Here is a 9,330-nt window from a genome sequence, read left to right as displayed (position 1 = left end):
CATGTGGAGGTCAGAGAACAACTTTGTGGAGTAGGTTCTCTCCTTCTACCTTTATGCCCTTTCTTTCTTTCTTTCTTTCTTTCTTTCTTTCTTTCTTTCTTTCTTTCTTTCTTTTTTTTGAGACAGGGTTTCCCTGTAGCCCCAGCTGGCCTGGAACTCACTACATAGACCAGGCTGGCCTCAAACTCACAGAAATACTCTGCTCCCAAATGTTGGGATTAAAGGCATGCATCACCACGCCCAGCTCAAACTTTTTTTAAAATTATTTTTGTTTATTTATTTTTTTATTTTATGTGTATGTGTGTATTGCCTGCATGTAGGTAAGGGCACCTGTGTTGTGTAATGCCCGCAGAGAACAGAAGAGACTGTCGATGCCCTGGAACTGGAGTTACGGACAGTTAGCTGCCGGGTGGGTGCTGGATTCGAACCTGGGTCTTCTGCAAGAACAGTCAGTATTCTTAACTGCTGAACCATCTCTCCAGCCCCCAGACATTTGCTTTTTATAAAATGCTATTCTGTGGTACTTGGTTATAGCAACTGAAAGTAGACTAGGACATTTATCTTATTATTTTTTTAATTTTTATTACTTTTATTTTTTGTATATAAGTATATTGCCTGCCTGTATGTAAGTGCACCCATGTTGTGCAATGTCCATAGAGGTCAAGAGAAAGCATCAGAGCCCCTGGAACTGGAGTTAAATACAGTTGTTAGGTGCTGTGTGGATTCTGGAAACCGAATCTGGGTCCTCTATGAGAGCAGCCAGTGATCTTAACCACTGAGCCATCTCTCCAGGTCCGACTTATCTTATGATCTCTGCATCTTAGAGGATTCAAGAAGCAAGGATAAAGAAAGTTTAGCTCTTACAGGGAGCCAAGCAGAAGACATGAAGCATCATGGTGAAGATAAAAAACACACTGGGGTACACCATGACTACCCCAAGGTAAAAGGGGTATTGTAACATAGCCACATATTGAACATCATATAGCTAGTACGAAAAGCAACATTTTAATAACATAGGAAAAACAGTGAAGATAGTAAGCGCAAAAAGAATATAAAATTTTATATACAAACTCAATTGCCTTTAAAAGAAAAAAACAGAAGGTGTGGAAACATAGGTCAGTGGGACAGACAGGAGACATCTATTAGATGCAGACCTGCAGAGGGCATATCAGCACCTCTCATACTGAGCCTGGGAATGAACATATTTATCCTATTGGGGGAACGTTGAGAGAAATACTAATTTACTTCAACTTTCCACTCCCTCATTTTACAGACAGGGAAAGTGATCCCCCAGGGAAGCAAAGAGACCCACTTACAGACACATGCCATGCTGGTAGCCAAGGAGGAAGAAGAGAAGGCTGCAGGTCAGCACCCTGTGCGTGCCAGTCATTTGGCATCGCTTGGTCTTCATCCACAGGTTGTTTTTATGTTGTAATTAAATGGAGACCTACATTTGAATAATAGAAACTTTGGGGGGGGATCTTTTTGAGACAGGGTCTCCCTATAGCCCCAGCTGGATAGGAAATTGCTATGTAGACTATGCTGGCTTTGATCTCATAGACATCTGCCTGCCTCTGCCTCCTAAGTGCTGGGATTAAAGGAGGGGAGCTGCCAACCATACCTGGATAATATACAAATTCTTTAAGCGTGTTTCCTTCTCTTGAGTTCTGCCCTGTCAATTCAGACCCTTTGTTCATACTTTCTTCTTGACATACTGATTCGTATACCTAAGTACACTTGCTGAATTTGCCTGCCCAGAGAGTTTTTTTTTTTTAAACCCAAGACACACAAAGGGCCCTTTTATTAGCATTTGTGGGATTTCTGACCTCATTTGAAAATTTAAATTTTAAATTCCTTCTTCTTCAAAGTTTGTCTTTTTAGAAAGTATTTATAATCTCTCCCCTTAACTTTTTAAGACAATAGACACTTTAAGGATACTGCTAGCCAATCCCAGCCTCCAAAGGGACCTCTCTCCTCCTAGTGAGGAACCTTAGCCACTGTGATTTGGGACCTGGTTCTCAGCTTTTTTTTTCAGAACATGCCATCAGTCACTGTGTCTCAGCCCAGCGATTCTCAGTGTCCCTAGACATTGGAATCATGGAGGGAGGGGTACTCCTAATTTCATTTTCTAGAGAGGAAGATAGAACTCTCATCTTCAGCCAAGATTGAGGACCTCTGTCTTGGGTATGTTAAAATGAATGTTTTTCTAAGTGGGTTTTTGTTGTAAAAGAAGCCCACTTGGAGAGAGTCAAAGGCCTGGCGTCTGGAAAGAAGTTTCACGTGGTATCAACAGGAGTTGGCCCAGGATGCATTAGACAAAATCATGGAAATCCTAAGGCTCATTTTTAAAACCTGCCCTGGGCCAGACAGTAGAGATTTAGATGTGGTTCCAGCTTTTAAGGGGCTTGCAATCTAGTAGCATAAGGAAAGGTGGTCTAGTAAATGCAATGACTAGTTGTGTGTGCTTGACAGAAGGGTGAATATGGGTGTCACTTCAATGAGCAATATGCCAAAATCTAATTTCAAACATATTGCCATTAAAAGAGAGAGAGAGAGAGAGAGAGAGAGAGAGAGAAAGGATCATGTATCCCATATGTAGCCGAGGATGACCTTGAATTTCGGATCCCCTGTCTCCACTTTCCCAGTGCTGGGTGTCACCACATCTAGTTTATAAAGTGCTGGGGGTATAACAAGAGCTCCTTGTATACTAGGCAAGTACTCTACCAACTGAGTTACACCCCAACCCCAGTATAAGTATATTTCTATTATATTATTCTCCAAATCAGCTTTGGGAATTTTTGTTCGTTTGCTTTACTTTATTTTCTTTTTATTTGTAGACAGGGTCTTACTATGTTGCCCAGGCTGGCTTTGAATTTTCCTCCTGCCTCTGCCTTCTGAGTGCTGGAAGTACAAGAGTGTGCTATCAACCTGACCCAAATCAACTTTGAAAGCTGTAGTAATCTGGGGCCTGAGGGTGTATGGAGCTTAGTGATAAAGCATTTGCCTCTTATGGGCAGGCCCTGATTTCCATCCTCAACACCAGAAATACAAGACAAAAACTATTGTAATTCTTGTTTAATGGAAAAAAGAAATGTACCAAATACTGTAACAGTATCCATAGCAAATGGGAAGTTATATGACCTTGAGTTCAAGTTTGGGGGTAACTTGAAATGACAAAGAGAAACTGGTTCACAAGTGGTGTAAAATAGTAACAACTCGTCTTGATAGATGACACAAATAATTTAGAATTATAGGAAAAGATAATGACTGAGTTCAGTTAAAGGTGAGCAATAAATATATGAGAAGATAATTGAACAGACCAACAATGGAAAAGAAATAATACACAGGAAGGGGAAAAATAAAGTAAAAGAAGCATATTATAGGCTAGGGATGCAGCTCAGTTGCTAGTGCTGTCTCACACCCATGACCCCCTGGGTTTGACCTCTAGCACCACCGAAGCCAGGTGAAGTGGTACATGAAGGAAGGAGGATCAGAAGTTCAAGGGTGGGCTGGGGCTATAGCACAACTGGTAAAGTGGTGATGTATACTTCCAATTCCAGCAGCACCAGGAAGGTGGGGATGAGTGGATTCCTGGGGCTTGCTGGCTGGCCAGTCAACCTAGCCTAATCAGTGAGCCCCAGGTATCACATAGAGACTATCTCACAAAAACAAGGTGAATAACTCCTGAGGACACCCAGAGATGACTTCTGGCTTCCACCATTTTGCAGAGAGAGAGAGAGAGAGAGAGAGAGAGAGAATGAATGAGAGAGAGATCCTTAGCTCCATATGGAGTTTGAAGCCAGACAGGGAAACATAAGATCCTGTTAAAACACACACACACACACACACACACACATACACACACACACAAAACAACAAACAAAAAAAGCCAATGAAATCCATATCATGAAGAAAGATTATTCCAAGCTACAGTTAAAATAGAGTTGAGAATGTCACAAGTTATTGACATTTTTTAGGCATTCATTTATTTATCGTATAAGTGGAGGACAAGTTGTGAGAGTTGGTTCGTCTTTCTACCATGTGAGTCCAAGGGATAAATTCAGGTCTTCAGGCTTGGCTGCAAGCCCCTTTATCTGCTGAGCCGTCTTGCTAGCTGGGATATATTTAAAAGGAAGAAAAAAATTACAATTTCTAAAGGTAACAAATTATACATAACAGCATAGCACCTAAAATATAAACAACCAGGGCTGGAGACATGGCTCAGCAGTTAAAAGCACTGGCTGCTCTTGCAGAGGACCCAGGTTTTGTTCGCAGCACCACACGACAGGTAGCAACTGTCCTTAACTCCAATTCCAGGGGATCTAATACCCTCTTCTGGCATACATGAGCACTGTACATTGCACACGGGTGCACTTATATACATACATAAGAGTATCCTTATATACATGCAGGCAAAACATTCATATGCACATAAGAAAATAAAAATAAATTCATAAAATAAAAAATTATAAACAACCACACAGACCTCCAATGACCAATTAGAGCATGCCATATAAAATAGATAATTTTGGATCATTTAAAAAACATTATTTTGACATGAACAAATTGAACATAAAAACTCCTTCAAGAACTGCAACAATGTCCCGCCTTAAAATCTAACGTATGAAAAATCTAATAATAATTGAAAAAGAACCAACAGTGAAATCAAGAGAAACAAACTGGGATAATTCTCAGTGAAGAATATGGATATTAAAAGAAAGAATATAAGCATCTAGTTCTTTACAAAGTCCTAGAAAATCCATTGTGCTGTAAACATTTTTTTAATTATGCATATGAGGATCCAAAATTTTTCAGCTTGGCACTGGCAGCCCATTATATCCGCTGATGGAAAACACTGAACACAGCACTCTATTACTGCAGATAGATAACATTACTGACGGTATGTTTATAACCAATAGTAATTTGTAAATAAGGTATTTTCCATTTTGGATAAACTTTATTGAAAGTAATGTATTATGGGGCTGGAGAGATGACTCAGTGGTTAAAAGCACTGGCTGCCCTTGCAGAGGACCCAGGTTCAGTTCCCAGCACTCACATGGCAGTTAACAACCATCTGTAACTCCAGTTCCAGGGGAATCCAATGCCCTCTTCTGATCTCTGTGGGCATTGCACAACCCAGGTGCACTTACACATAGGCAACACACTAATACACACAAAATAAAAAATAATAAATAAAATATTATTAAAAAGTATGGTTTGTCTATTAAAAACAAAGTTGAACTCGATTGTTGTAACTGTGGTTTATCAGTATACCTGATGGCTAATCTTGTCAATATGGCACCTGGGAAGAAGGAACCTCATTAAAGAATTTCCTCCATCAGGTTGGCCTGTGGCCATGTCTGAGGGGCATTTTCTTGATTGTTAATTGATGTAGGGAGCCCAGCCCACTGTGGGTGGTACTATCCCTAAATAGGTGGGCCTGGGCTGCATAAGAAAGGTAGCTGTACATGAGCCCGGAAACAAGCTAATAAGCAGTGTTCCTCTGTGGTTTTTGCTTCAAGTTCCTGCCTTGGTTTCTCTCAGTGATGTGCTATATATAACCTGTAAGCTAAAATAAACCCTTTCCTCCCTAAGTTGCTTTTTGGTGTCTATTACAACAACAGAAAAGCAAACTTGGACACCGTTTCTATACCCTTCTGCAAAGAGATAGTAACCCTGAGCAAAATAATCCCAAATGGTTGTTTTTCACAAGTACTGTGCTCAGGAAAGGTTCATTACTATCCAGAGTAAGGCTCTGTTCCCACGAGGACATGCTGCTGCTTCTGTGTAATCATCCTCCTCTCAAGTAACTGGCCAATCACCTTGGGGATGGTGTCCTATTGGAGACTCCAAATCATTTTCTACTGTTGGCAGATTGGAACCTCAGACTCCAAATCATTCTCTACTGTTGGCAGATTGGAACCTGTGGCATCTACTGGTTGGAAGTCTATATTGTAACTATGAACACATTGTGAGTCCATTGGGTAATGGTGATAGCTGGGGAAATAGGTTGTCAGTCATAGAACATGTCCTAGTCACAGGACATGTCTTAGCCACCATCATGGTTTTCTACACAGCCTTGCCTTTGATCTAGAAAATCACTTCAAGGTCAGTGACATGCAGCATTGGGCCCATGTTCATACCATTTACTGGGCTTCCTATGTTCCCCACTACCCAGAAGCAGGTGGCTTGACAGAGCAGTGGAATGATCTTTCTAAGACACAGCTCCAGTCCCAATTAGGTGACGGTACCTTGCAGAGATGGACTAAGGTGCCCAATATATGCTCCTGTTTCTCCCTCAGTTGAGATCTACAGTTCAGGAATCAAGGGGTGAAAGAAAAAGGACACTACTCATTATTACCCGCAAGATCCACTAACAGGGCTTGTGTTTTCTATTCCCCAAAATTCCTGTGCTGCCAATCTAAGGTCTTAGTTACTGTATTAGTTTCCTTTTTGTTGCTGTGACAATACAACTTAAAGAAGGTAGGACTTATTTTGACTCACAGTTTGAGAGTATAGTGGGGGAATTCTGGCAGGAAGAGGGAAAGGTGAATGGTCATGTGTCTACAGTTAGGAAGCAGAAGGAAATGGATGCTCTGTTTAGTTCTCTCTCACACTCTCCCTCCCTCTAAGACAGGGTCTCACTCTGTAGCCTGGGCTGGCCTGGAACTTTGTGTGTAGATCAGGCTGGCATCCAATCCAGTTCCACCTGTGTCACTGCTTCCTTAGTCCTGGGATTCAAAGTGTGAGGCACCACACCTGGCCAGCATTCTCCTTTTTATTCAATATAGGCCCTCATTGGATGATGACACTCACATCCAGGGGTGGGCGTTCCCTCTTCAGTAAACCTTCTTGGAAATACCCTCATAGACATACCCAGAGATGTGTTTCCATGGCGATTCTAGAGCTAATCAAGTTAGTAATCAACATTTAACCATCACAGTTATAAAGAGGGAGGTTTCCACTGAGTTTATGAATTAGAGTTAACAATGACTGTGAAGTAAAATTGCCACCTGGCCACTTTGAACATCTCATGCCTCTGAATTAACAGGCAAAGAAAGGAGTCAATGCCCTTCACTGTCAGGTGATTGATCTTGACTGCCAGGGGGAAGCTGATCAATAGCTACATAGGTAGGCAAGAAGGACTATGTCTGGAGGACAGGAGATCCTCTTGGGCCCACCATGCCCTGGATTCAAGTCCATGGGAAATTGTAATTTAGTTCAGACACAACCACTAGCAGATAAGATTCTTCATGAATGAAGTTTTGGGTCGCCCTGAGAGGTAAAGGACCATGACCTCTGAAGGGAGGTGCCTGTTGAGAACGTCAGGTATGTGACATAGCTAGTGGAAGAAGGTGCTGTAAGAACCAACTCTGAACACCTGAGCAGTGGTAGACTGAAGGCCATAATTGCTACCAGTGCCTCATATTTTGTTGTGGGCACATGCATGTGTGCAGGGCAAATATTTTTGTTTCCCTTCCCATGTTCCCTTAGCACACAACATAAGATGTGTTGATTTTAAATTGCAGTATTTAAGAACTACAAACCTTATATCATAGTATTCAAGTCATTGACTATAAAGAGCGAACTTCACCCAAGAACTCTGTATCCTCCTCAAGGAAAGATTAATGTGTTCTTAGTTGTCCACAGAATAGCAGTTTTTATTAGGCAGAAGTGTGACCTTGCTACTGTTTTTATCTGGAGAGTATGACTTAAGAAGATGTGTATGAGGGGGCTGGAGAGATGGCTCAGTGGTTAAGAGCACTAGCTCTTGCAGAGGACCCAGGTTCAATTCCCAGCACCCTCATGGTGGCTAATGACCGTCCATAACTCCAATTCCAAGGGATCTGACGCCCTCTTCTGATGTCCAAGAGCATTGCATGATACAGGTGCACTTACATACATGCAGGCAAAACACATATGAATAAAATAAAAATAGTGAATTTTAAAAAAGAAGTGTATGGATGCTAAACTGATAAGGAGTGTTTTGATGTGTGCACCCACTTGACTAGACTATGGTACCCAGTTGTTCAGTCAAACACTTGTTTAGATATTTCTGGAACATGGGAGATGTTTAGATGTGTTTAGTACTCAAATCAGTAGACTTTGGGGAAAGTAAATTAATTCTTCAAGACATAGGCATTCCTCAAGCATCAATGAATGTCTAAATGATTTGTTATGCAAATTTTGGACTCCACAGCTCTCTCTCCATATAATACACACACACACACACACACATATATATATATATATATATTTGACTTTTGGAATTTGTCTTAGTTTTTGTTTTGTTTTGTTACTGTAAGTGAAAACCATTGGCTGAGTAATTTATAAAGGATATACTTTTATTTGGCTCATGTTTCTGAATGTTGGGAAGTTCAAAATGAGTTATCCATATATGGTAAAGTCCTTCTTGCAGATGGGGACATGGAGAGTCTTGTGGTGGCATAAGACATTGTGTGCTGAGACAGAGAAAGCTTGCTGTCTCTGGTCTCTTTTATTCTAAAGCTAATTTGATCATGGGGACCTCACCCTCAACCTAAGTAATCCCAAGTGTGCCCCAAAGGCCTTGTCTCCAAATACTGAAGACATATGGCCTTAGGGATTAAGATCTCAACACACGAATTCTGGGGAACACACCCAAAACATAATGAGGATAATTGTAATCATACGAAGTATTATAAAGAATATGGAGAGATTGCTCAGTGGTTAAGAGTACTTACTGATGCTACAGAGGACCCAGGTCAGGTTCCCAGTGCCCTCATGGGGCTTACAACTGTAACTTCAGTTCAAGGGGATTCCTTGGGACACCAGGCATGCTCGTGGTGCACATGCATACACTTGGGCAAACACTCATACACATAAAGTAAAAATGAACTTTTTTGTTTTTTGAGACAGGGTCTAAAATGAATCTTTTTTAAAAAAATATTTTATTAACATTGCTTTAAGAAGTAACATGACAAGGGGCATGGAGGTGCACACCTTTAATTCCAGCATTCAGGAGGTAGAGACAGGCAGATCTCTATGAGTTCAAGGCCAGCCTGGTCTATACTGGGGAGTTCCAGGCCAGCTGGGGCTACAGGGAGACCCTGTCTCTAAAAGAGGGGCGAGAAAAAGAAGTAACAGGATTACATTGAAAACTGCATTGGGGAACATGGAAAGGAAATGAATAGCAAACTCATTACAACAACAGTGACAAATTTCACATTCTTGTTGAAGCTTTGTAGTACTGTTTTGTCAGTACACAATATTCAAAAATTACAGTAGACATATAGAATTGTGAATTTACATTCTAAAATATAATTACACAATTTTTAGTTTGAGAACTAT

Source organism: Nannospalax galili, unplaced genomic scaffold (assembly GCF_000622305.1).
Source record: "Nannospalax galili isolate Female #2095 unplaced genomic scaffold, S.galili_v1.0 scaffold102, whole genome shotgun sequence".
In the NCBI taxonomy this organism is placed as follows: Eukaryota; Metazoa; Chordata; class Mammalia; order Rodentia; family Spalacidae; genus Nannospalax; species Nannospalax galili.
The sequence above is the reverse complement of the archived record's forward strand: the minus strand, read 5'-3'. Positions refer to the sequence as shown.